Source organism: Podarcis filfolensis (assembly GCF_964270895.1).
Source record: "Podarcis filfolensis genome assembly, chromosome: 6".
Classification (NCBI taxonomy): domain Eukaryota; kingdom Metazoa; phylum Chordata; class Lepidosauria; order Squamata; family Lacertidae; genus Podarcis; species Podarcis filfolensis.
In genome coordinates, this window is record NC_139609.1 from 17,485,563 (window position 1) to 17,497,798 (window position 12,236).

Below are 12,236 nucleotides of genomic sequence, written 5' to 3' on the forward strand. Positions count from 1 at the left end.
AGTCATTTCCGCCAGTTCCATATACTCCATCACCTTCATCTGCCACTCTTCCAGGGTGGGTAACTCTTGTGTCTTCCAATACTTTGCAATAAGTATTCTTGCTGCTGTTGTTGCATGCATAAAGAAGGTTCTATCCTTCTTTGGCACCAATTGGCCGACTATGCCCAGGAGAAAGGCCTCTGGTTTCTTCAGGAAGGTATATTTAAATACCTTTTTCATTTCATTATATATCATCTCCCAGAAAGCCTTAATCTTTGGGCACGTCCACCAAAGGTGAAAGAATGTACCTTCATTTTCTTTACATTTCCAACATTTATTATCGGGCAAATGACAGATTTTGAATTTTTATGCTGTTTAACCCCAGCACCACTCCTCAGCCCACTCTGGACTTCACTTCTGAGGACAACCCCAGGAACAGATTTCTATCTTTTATTTCAAGAGCTGGCAAAGCTACTGCTATGGTTGTCAAGGGCATCAGGCACACTGTGATGGCAGTTGCTGCACATAAAAAACTTTGATCTTTCTTAAGGATTTTAACGGGGCGAGAACCCCTGGCCTGTTTTGAAATATAGCCATCCTAAAACCGTCCTCAATCCCTCAGCTTAGAGAACATGCATTTTCCAGAACTATTATTTATGAATGCGTAGTCTTGGAAATCTATATTTTTTGTGAGTGATTTAACAGCCTTATAAAGGACTTTTGCCATAGGGAACCTCCTGGCTAGCCAGTCAAACCATATTGCACAGCAGCGAATCCCAAATTGTCTGGCAAAGCCTCTCTTGAGCACCCAAGCTATGAATACATCTACTAAACAACCGAGTTCTGAATTCTTGACAAGGAGATATTAACATAAATGCAATAATCAGAAATGGTATAGAAAGTAAATCATAATTATATACATTTCTAAATTGCCTGTGGTGTGTGTTTTCTGGTTCTAGATAGCATGCACTAGCATTTAAGCTTAAAGAAAACAAGATGCAAATTGCCACTTTGAAATTTGGATCCTTTGGGCTCCCCTCTGAGCAGCATACAAGTAGTTAGGGCAACAGTCTCTCTAATCAGTATGAACTGCAATCCTGTGCATGTTTACTCAGAAGCCAGCTCTAGTGTAATCAATGGGACTTGCTGTTGGAAGCCCTCTCTGAATAGGAGTTTTACGGCTACAAATAGTGCTGATTTTAGCAAATGACTTTTGGGCTTGGAAAGGTATGTTTCCAGACTGAGGCTGTTGCTTCTTCACTGTATAAATCAGCACCAGAAGAATTAATCTGAACAAGCCTTGTGCAAATCAGCCATGCCCCAACAGCTGTGCATTCTACAGTTCAGTGAAGAGGCCCTGCACAGCAGTAGCATAGCATGGGGGGTGCCACAGGGATGGTTCCCTCGGGTGCAAAATTGTTAGGGATGCAAAATTTCAACACCTGGTGTTGCCTCAATAGAGCTGTGTGCTTCCCTTGCTGAGCTATGTTGCAAATGGCTTCTCCATGCAAACGAGAAAGTGGCCTCTCCAGACAATGGAATGACTCTTCTTTTCTTATCTCTGCACCTGCAATCTCCTGGGTGATGTGGGGGGCACCAGGCAGTTGAATGTTCATTCATAGTCTGTCCATTTCCCTCTCTCCCAACTGCCTCTATGTGGCCCCAAGCACTGGCAACCCATGCTATGCTACTGCTACGAAGGGTGAAGATACATCCTCATGCTGAGGAGTTTTTTGTGCATATGTTAGTAGCACCTTGATACAGCTACTGCATGTGTAGCTGAGAAAACCAGTGTGTGGGGGGGGGGAGCTACAAAGCATGACCCCACATGCCTCTCACACATTTTTTCAATGGTGGTTGGGGAAAGGGATGCTTATCTCCCCACTTCCATCCATGGCTTTCCCCCTGTAACTCGTCCCAATTGTTCCCTCCCCACTCACCCCAATCTGGGATCCCAGATACATATTTGCCTAATGCTCCTCCTATCCATGACTTCTCTGCAGATCAACCACTCCCAAAATGATTTAATGTACCATGCTGTCTTGGATTAAGAAGTCTGGGTAAATTAAATAGGCACAACTATATAAACACATTTTTACTGAATATAGAAAACATGGAAATAATGACCACAGCCTTTGCAGTAAATCATTAACTTTGCAGAGATAATGGTCAAAAACATCCAAGCCCTCAGCAAATCACCATTACTTAATTTAGTTTGGCGGAATAACACTGATTTATAATCATTCTCACCTAATGAGGATGGAAAGCTGTTTCCCAAGTTATCCATTGCACTCCACAGAAGATTTCTGTGCCCACTCAAAAGAGTGGGAGGGAGTTTATTAAATTTGATTAGTTGAACAAATCCATGGATAGTATTCAGCGTGTCTTCATGAGAGAACTGAACCATGATTGCTCATTTTGACTGTGCTGATTTATCTGCTTCACGTCGAGAGCAGCCTCTTTGTGCAGCATTAAGAAGCTAAATGGATAGCTCACCATGGAAACAAATTGTTGACTGGTGTGAAGAGGAATACTGAGCTCACTTGTTAGCATTAGAGCTGAAACAAATTATTTAAAAAGACTAACCAGAATTCAAAAACCGAGACACAAAGGACATGAAAATATTGTATGTGTTGTGGGAGATGATGGCTATTCCCCAGTTTTGATCTATCGCCTTTTCGCTTTGATATCTGGGCGTTGGGTTCTGAAAGGAGAGACCTGCGTTTTGGTTCTGTGGAATGCAAACTGCATCAGAAAATTAGGATTTAATTAATTCTTAAGGTTTTCCTTTATTTGAGATGATGGGTTGTATCCAACTAAGTTCTACTCAGCCTAAACCCATTGAAATTAAAAGTCCTAAACTAGTTATACCCTTTAGTGTCAGTGGCTCTATTCTAAATGTACAATCGTATTTGGCTGTGTCTAAATTCAACCATTCCCAATGGCCTTGTGAAATTTCTTGGTGTAGGAGGCACACTTATAGGTAAAGGGTAAAGGGTAAAGGGACCCCTGACCATTAGGTCCAGTTGTGGACGACTTTGGGTTGTGGCGCTCATCTTGCTTTATTGGCTGAGGGAGCCGGCGTACAGTTTCCGAGTCATGTGGCCAGCATGACTAAGCTGCATCTGGCGAACCAGAGCAGCGCACGGAAATGCTGTTTACCTTCCCGCCGGAGTGGTACCTATTTATCTACTTGCACTTTGACATGCTTTCAAACTGCTAAGTTGGCAGGAGCAGGGACCGAACAATGGGAGCTCACCCCGTCGCGGGGATTTGAACCGCCAACCATCTGATCAGCAAGTCCTAGGCTCTGTGGTTTAACCCACAGCACTACCCGTGTCCCTACTTATACTTATACTTAGGACATAAATCTTTCTGGACAAGGTCTCCAGATGAGTGCAGGTGCCATGTGGATAACTCGTGAGTCCAGGGCTTTGTAAAAGATGTCCACAGAGGAACTAAAGCTGATTAGACCTGGAACTACAGTTTCCACTGAATTTCATCTAGAGCAGTTGTTCCCAACCTTTCTTCTTCTTCTTTTTTTTTTTGCCATGCCATATTTAAGCATCTCTAAAATCCTGATGCTCCCCCCCCATGACATATAATTTTTATTATTCAAAAAGTGAACTCATATTCACTTGGAGGAAGCCTAAAGGACCATTAACTGTTAATAACTCATTCTTGAATTTCCCCCCTTAAAAATCAAATTGCCCCTTTGTGGGGCACGTGCCCCATGCTGGGAACCACGGATCTAGAGCAACTTTTAAAAAACAAATACGGATCTTCTTTCCAAAGAGGAACATTCAATTTCAAGAGGTACAAAAGATATTTTGCTAACACTAGTCATGTGCATATGTCCTAAATCCAGGTACAAAAAATGCTTGAAGGAATAAACAGGGTTGTGGCAAAAGGCTAGCAATGCTTGAGGAATTCAATCTTAGGCAATTCCTGTACAAAATGACCAATCCATACTTCAAGGGATAATGTGTGGATCAGCTATACCCCTGAATTTTCTGATATTCTCATGAAGTCTTCATACATCCATATATACCCAAAACAAAGGGAAAGAAATTTGTCCCGTTCGTTACCTATCAAATCCGCACTTCCTGAACTAATATGCAAATTGAGATGCAGATATCCTTCAAAATTCATCCTTCACCAAAATTTTCTGATACTGTTTACCAACTAAAAATGTGTACAAGAAAAGGTAATTCTTAGGATAAAATATGCATGAGAATGTGTATATTAGTCAAATTGAAGCACAAAATGCATAATATTAGGCAGTACTGCTGTTTGCAAGTAAAAATGCATGTGTTAGAAGAAATGGACACAGCAATGTATATGCAATTTCTCATCAGCTTTAAACAACAACATTTGTTTGTTTGTTTGCAAATTGATGAGGCAACCGGGTAAGGTGAACTTAAGATTGGACAAATGAGAAACAGAGATACTGAAATTGACAAATTTGGCTATCCCTTCCTCATAAGCAACTCTATTCTGTTCATCCTAATTTCTTATGCAACACTCATTTCTTATTAATCATATGAGTTCATTCCCAAGGACCCTATTACAATGCATATTTCTGTTACATTTTGATTAACCTGAACTAAAATGCCAGTAAATACACCCTGTATTATTTGTTTGTATTAGAAGCTAATGTCGTTCACACATTCCACATTAAGATAACACACTAATTGCTTGAAGAGATTTATATCATTGAATTAGATCTGATAGACTATTTTAAAATATATATTTTATTTCTTTTCCCTCTAGAAAGAAAATGATGGAATCAATTTTCTGATCTATATTACACAATTTATGGAAATTTGGAACTTGTTCTATTGGGGAAAAATACCATTATTTCAATCACATTTTGCAATTAGTTGCTTCAATCATTATGCCCCCAGAAAGTAAGAGTTTACTAATAAAATAATACTAGTAGTTAGTATCTGTTGTTGCTTGATTATTTCCAGAAGCAGGAATCCCACCATCATTAAAAGAATAAAATAGTTTAAAAATATATAGAATCCATTAAAGAAAGGAAAAAAGTCAACTGGTATTCAGTGCAGGAAATACTATTGAGAACAGCTGTTCACTTACGTTTTTTATAGTTTCCAGTGGCTACATGAATGTGCAAAGGTTGTATTTTATATGGGGCTATAAACTTTTGTGCATTTAAATTGGGTTTGGTTGTTGAACAACAACTTCCATCACACCTAACATTCTGGCTAGGATTGATGGGAGTTGGGAGTCCAATGTTATCAGGAGGGTTGTTCTTCATCCCTGGTTTAAGTGGTGGATAATGTTGAAATTCATAGAAACAGGCGTAGTAAAATACAAGCCAACATTCCATGCATGAAGCCTCTCTGGCTTTATTGAGAGTGAACATTCTGTAACGCTTATGCCACTGGTCTTCAACTGGTGTGTTGGGATCCAGTGTTGGGCTGCAGCCTGATCTAAAGTGAGCTGCAAAAGAATCAAAAAGTGTACCCGCAAATACATCTATTGAGTCACAGGTGGGTCTGAAAGAGTTGAAGTCTATTGCAGCATTTAAAAGAAAGAAAGATCTATGTTAATAAACCTTAAGTTCAGCAAAGATATATGGGCCTCTCCTCTTTTGTAAGAGGCCTGAGTCTCAGCAAATTCTGTGCAAGCCCCAAGCTTATGTGTTTATCCTGACTCAGGGTTAACTGACAGCTTTCATCTCTGGGGGAAAAAAATAAGAGTGTTGCTGAATCCTTTGAAATATGCAGAACCTTCCCTTTAGGATGGTCAGATACAAAAGAGGACAGGGCTCTTGTTAGTTTCTTTTATATGAGAACATAAGAGACTTGTCTAGTTAAGCATCCTTTTCTCACAGTGGCCAACCAGATGCCTATGGGAAGTCTGCAAATAAAACATGAGTGGAATCATTTTCCACTTGTGATTCCTAGCAACTGATATTCAGACACCTACAGTCTCTAATACTGGAGGTGGTACACGGTTATCATGAGTGGTAGCCCTTGAGATCCTTCATGAATTTGTCAAAATCTATCCCGCATGGCAATGATCAGGAATACTGGGGGTTGACATCCACCAGAGCTATAGACTGTCAGGAGCTCGGACAACACTCGAGGAAGACCCTGGCAGAGACACATGCCCGACTGGAATGTTCACTCCCTCCTGGTCGATCGTTCGGGAGCTTCAAAAGTTTTCTTCAGCCTGAACATCACAGCAATCGATGTCAACAGACATCAGCACACTTAGGGATCCGCAGAGTCTTCGCAACTTGCGTGACAGAATGCCAAGCAACTCAGCATTTTGGCTAATCTACTTTATTTACATATAAATACACACGGAGCACTGCAACATGGCTCCCTCTCTCTCTAGCATCAGATAGCAAAGAGAAAAAGAACAAAGGACAATAGTCCAACTTCACAGAACACAGTAACACAAACATCCTGTCTTTGTCACTTCTCAATCTGTGGAGTCAAAACATATACCGTCATGTGATAGACAACAATCCCATGACTGCAATCATGGAGCAGGAATTCTAACATAGACACCCAGGTTGGAGGCGGCGTCCCTTTATACCACTTTTCTGGAATTGGATAGTGCTGTGCACTTTGAATAAATGCAGAAGTTACGATGGTGTGAATTTGCATTTTAGAAGCGAGCGGTGCTAAATTTAAATTATTTGCTGGCTGCGGTAAATCTGCTTGATGCTTCAGGTGTATTTATTTATTGCAGAAGACACCAAATGATGTCTGTTTATAGCTCCTTAACTGCTACAATTATGCAACGTCCTCTTTTCAGACTCTTAACCTTCTAGAAATAAATATTCTATATCCAGGTCTCTAGTGACACACTATACAGCAAAACTCAGACCCAGTTTATGTTGTCTCTTATCTTCTCTCCAGATAGAGGTTACACATGGTACAGGCATAAGACTGAGGATTCAGCTCATGGCTTTTCATACCACCTACTCACCAGGTGTAGTTGTCCCATTTGAAAGGCACCGGGGGTTATTATTTGCTGTTGAATTGCATCTAGTCATGCAGAACAATAGGCACAGGAAGCTGCCTCATATTTAGCTGAATCCTTGTTCTGTCTCTGGCTGTTCTGGGGGTGGTTATGCATTTGGGGGGTCCTATGTAGGTCAGTTTTCAAGTGCTGCTACCTGAGTTAGGAACAGAAACCACACAAGCGAATATGATCCAATATTTGTTATCACCACTGTTGTTTTTAAGTCTGCAAATGTTATAGAAATAGTTATGTAATTTTCTGTATTTTGTGTGTGTTTCCCTTCCATGAAAAACACATTGGAATTACAGTGGTACCTCAGGTCACAGACGCTTCAGGTTACAGACTCCGCTAACCCATAAATAGTACCTTGGGTTAAGAACTTTGTTTCAGGGTGAGAACATAAATCGTGTGGCGGCGGCGCGGCAGCAGCGGGAGGCCCATTAGCTAAAGTGGTACCTCAGGTTAAGAACGGTTTCAGGTTAAGAACGGACCTCTGGAATGAATTAAGTTCTTAACCCGAGGTACCACTGTAATTACATTTGTTTCAGTGATAGCAGATGGTGAGATTAATAGTGTGGATTTCAGTGGAAGCTGAACTGTGGCAGCATAGAAACAGCGCTAGTTGCGATGAACCCAGCATATGGCAGAAAGTATTGCTTCCTTACGTCTGTATTCAATAAACCTTTTGATAAAGATTTGGACACAGCAATGTCTGAGACCCTTTTTAAATATGGGATGCTGGGAATTGGGCCTGGGAACTTTTGCACACAATGCAAATATCCTACGATTGAGCTTTAGATTGTGCTCAAGGAATCCTGCTCCCATCTTGGTCTGCGGAAGTTATGGAAGTTCTATAAATTGAACCTACTCCTCTTACATTTGTCTTCCTCTTGTTCCTTATATTATTGAATATATATTCATATATGTTTGAGGGGAATATATATATATATATATATATATATATATATATATATATATAAACTAGTAGCAAGATAACAGCAAAGATAGAAACCGAAAAGTTTACAAATATTATTATAATACCTGGAGGCATTTCATTTCATGAGAAGCCATGTTTATTTTTCACTACACCTAATAATGAAAGAGGTTTGAAAGCTGCTTTTGAGCTCTTTTCCTTCTCCATTTGCTCATCCAAAAAAGAGCCTCAAAAGCTTGATAGGATATTGGCCTGAGGTAAAAAAAAAAAAAGCCAAAAAAAAAAAAAAAGCCAGAGATTGTAGTTGGATCTTTCAGAACAGCCTCTGGAGCTGAAATTGCCTATGGTGAGGTAAACATGAGGTAAATGAAAAGGATAATGATAGCTTTCCCTGAGATGAGAGGCTTTTTATGAAGAATACTGAAAGGCACTGAAATTATTAAGGGTGAATTTGCTTGTATGTTATTTTGCCTTACTCCCCAAAAGGGTGTTTATTCAGTATTTAAAGTGATTTTTCCTCCTCTCCCTCACCCATTGGCAATTACAAAAATTCTTTCAAAATTCCAAACGAGGGACTTTGGAGTTGCTACAATATTCTCTAGTGGGGTCTCTGCCTTTAACAGCTGCACAAAAAGCAGAAATACAGTAGAAGTTTTCAGAGCTGGGGAAAGTTTCAATTGTTGAATGTCACACTGTAATTAAAGGCACAGGAGCCCCATCGGAAAAAGAAAGATGGCAACCCCATTTGCAATTGACATAGGCCATGAAAATTTCACATGACTACATGCTGTAGCCAGAGAGCACTGTCATTCTTTGTGTTCCTTATCTCACTGTCTCTAAAAGGTTACATTTTTTGTCTGGAAATATAAAGCTCTCTGGGCTTGAGGTTCCCCACCCAGGGAATAAATGATCCAAACGTTACTTACTCATGGCTTCTTTGGGAATTTTAATTAGAATTACAGTTTCATACTAGCTGTACTGGACAAATGGGACAGAGCCAAAGTCACAATGGGAATCATTTCTCCATTTGAGTTGAATTTACTCTAGTCATTCAAGTTCTGAAATGTCTTAATCTCTTAACACAAAGGCACCTACAGACATTTTTGGATGTGCAGCCTGAGCAAGCAAGGTAACAATGTGCAACCCCTGAATCTTACAAAATTTCATTTAATTTTGCTAAGTAAGTCTTAACAATAGAACAGTACAGGACTCTTCATGGCCACAATGAGTTTCACTGTGGAATTTCTATCTTATTTCACCAGAATCAACATCTGAAGCAAATTTGAAATCAAAACAGCTGCAAGGAACATTGCTGGTAGGGATAAATTATTTTGAAAAGATCAGGTATTTCAGGCAACTTTTTTAAAAATGTGAAATCTTATGACACCATTCATTTTTATGTATTTATCATATCTGGAATCCATCCATTGCACGAGGAGTTCGGGGTGGCATATAGTTAGGATCACCCCATTTTTTTCTTCAGAATAAAGGTAAAGACCCCCTGGATGGTTAAGTCCAGTCAAAAGTGACCATGTGGTTTCAGCGCTCATCTCGCTTTTCAGGCTGAGGGAGCCAGCATTTATGTTGTCCACAGACAGCTTTCCGGGTCATGTGGCCAGCAGGACAAAACCGCTTCTGGCGCAATGGGACACCGTGACAGAAGCCAGAGCACACGGAAACATCGTTTACCTTCCCACCGCAGCGGTACCTATTTATCTACTTGCACTGGTGTGCTTTCAAACTGCTAGGTTGACAGGACAGAGCAACAGGAGCTCACCCCATTGTGTGGATTCGAACCGCCGACCTTTTGGTTGGCAAGCCCAAGAGCCTCAGTGGTTTAGACCACAGCGCCACTCATGTCCCTTTGCCTTTACGTTTTGTCTTCAGAATATCCCTGTGAGGTAACTAAGGATGAAAAGATAGTGACTTCTGCAGGGCCATCTAGAAGTATTGAGCAAGCATTAGACGCAAGACCTCACTGGCTCTTCAGATGTTGTTGGACTACAAATCCCAATTTAGTGGTGTGCAGTGATTTTTTTTCCATAGAGGAACAGTTAGGGCCAGAGAAGGCCACTTGCAAGGGCAATTGGGGGGACAGGACGTCATGCATGTGACGTCCTGACATCACACTTGTGAGCATTGCACCTTCCTCCTTAAGCCGGGCAAAAGCTTCCTAGGTTTTGAGAAGGAGGTGTCAAGGGAATATCTAGGGCATAGCCTAGTCCCCCTAGTCCACTGACCACACACCACTGAATCCCATCATTCTGGCTCAAGGCCGTTTGGTCTTGCTGGGTGGGGCTGATGGGTGCTTGAGTTCAACAGCATTTGGAGGGTTGTAGGTTCCCCATCTCTGATCTACTACATCAGAAGTTTTTAAACTTTCCACCTGTAAACAATACTTTCCACATTAATAGGTCTGCTGAGGAATATGCTGGAGAGGCTTCTGTTCTAGGGTGTAAATTCAGTTCCTATGGGAAGATTCTCTAGATTATTCTCACTCCATATAATAAACTCAGTTTGTGTTAAACACGCCCAACCTTTTCTAGTAGTGATGCACTCTAGGGGAAGATCTGTGGTGGAGCCTGTGCATCATCACTCATAATCTCATTCAAGAACCCTTGACAAGCCTTTATTACCAGCAAATACCTGAAGAGTGCTAAACAGGCCAAATCAATCATTCAAATATGTTATCTACAAATTTTCAGGACTGCTTACAATCTGCCTTATCAGCCTTTAACTCCTTCATGGCAACCTGTTTCTCCTCATTATGCCCTTGCCTCCTTCAGTTTGAATGAATATGTAAGCTCATAAGGCACCTATGAGCCTTCTCGGCAGCTCACCATTCAGACACGGGAATCATCCTCTGCTATGTAGGAAATGGATAACTCTATTTTATATTGAGTTCAGTCCTTCATGTGAAATCTTTGGAGTCCACACATCTGGGGGTAGGTTTGTCCAGAGTTATCTCTGTGTTGTGCTGGAGCCCAAAGTAGGCAGAACCAGACCTGGTGTCTGGCCACACATTTTATACCTTTGTTGTTGTTTAGTCGTTTAGTCGTGTCCGACTCTTCGTGACCCCATGGACCAGAGCACGCCAGAGCACTACCACCTTATTAATTCTCATCTACTGAGGACCAGTTTTTATAGTCAGCAGAATCAAGTGGTAAAGTTTTCCAGAGCTGCTCAATTTTTGGCTGCTGTTGGATGGGTTGAATGTTTGAATGCTCCCACATACAGAAAAAAAATACCACACCTTATGGCATACAAATTGTTACTGAGAATATAGAAGTATATCAAAAAGAAGCAGCATAGCAGGTATTTGTTGATATGAAAGGGAAAAGAAAATGAGAAATCTCTGGGTGTGTGGCTTTCATTCTCCTGCTTGAAAGCCAAGGGGCAAAGCTATAATGTACATTCCACTTTTATTTTACTTACATTAATGGATTTTTCTTCCACACCCACAGGAACAAGAGTCTTGCAGACTCACTGGCCAACTATCAGAAGTTGCGACCGCTACCTAACCTACAGAGACCAGCACCTATGGAGATAAAAGGGTACTTCAGTCTCTGAAGATGCTCAACTTTTGATCTTTCGGAATGAAATGCTAACAATAGACTACAGACTGTTCTGTGTTATGATCCGAGCAAAGCTTTAGCTCCCGGTATCTCATCAGGTTAATAAAATGGGTGAATTTTCTTTTGAAGCAACATCCTAATATTAGAAGTGGATAAATTATCTCAGGTCCTGATTCTGGAAGGAGCAATACCTGTACAGTCAGGGGAGTCTGGTTCCCACTGAAAATAGTAAGGTGGAATGCAGAGAGATCAACACAAGAGGAACAAAGAAAATGTCTGGTGGAGCTAGAGTCAATAATAAGTGAAGCCATCTTGTTTTGTTCCCTCTCCCTATGAGGTTAAAAATAGTGATATATCTTACAGAGTTGTCAGAAGGCTAACGGGGCTACTAGATCAGAATTGCTTTGGATATTCCAAAGCTTTATAGAAATCTTAAGCATTATTATTCCTACCGCTCTCATCCAGGTTTTGGTTGCAGCTGAATTCTAGGAATTGAATCAAGGGCCTTCAGAACTGACTCCAATACAGCCATGTGAACTCTTTTGCCAAGCACACAAAATAAGTGCAACTTCTAGACACTGAATACTGAAAGTGTGAGGAAAGGATTTCCCTACTGCTGAAACATTTGTTTAAGTAGGAAAAAAAAAAAAGAACTGTAAGAAATTGAGATGAAAGCCTCAACCTCGACATATTATTAGAGGCTTGTTCATAGGAAGGCAATGCCATTTGATTTGGTCCATTAA

At 40.7% G+C, this 12,236-nt stretch overlaps 1 long non-coding RNA gene across 2 annotated transcripts in view; it reads left to right on the forward strand.

The window, feature by feature from the left end:
• Positions 1-11,724, forward strand: part of LOC310765449 — a 57,647-nt gene extending 45,923 nt beyond the window's left edge. For both annotated transcript variants that reach the window (XR_014549595.1, XR_014549596.1), the window contains one exon: positions 11,383-11,724. This is a non-coding gene — a long non-coding RNA (uncharacterized lncRNA). The remainder of the gene's footprint in view (positions 1-11,382) is intronic.
• The last annotated feature ends 512 nt before the right edge of the window (positions 11,725-12,236 follow it).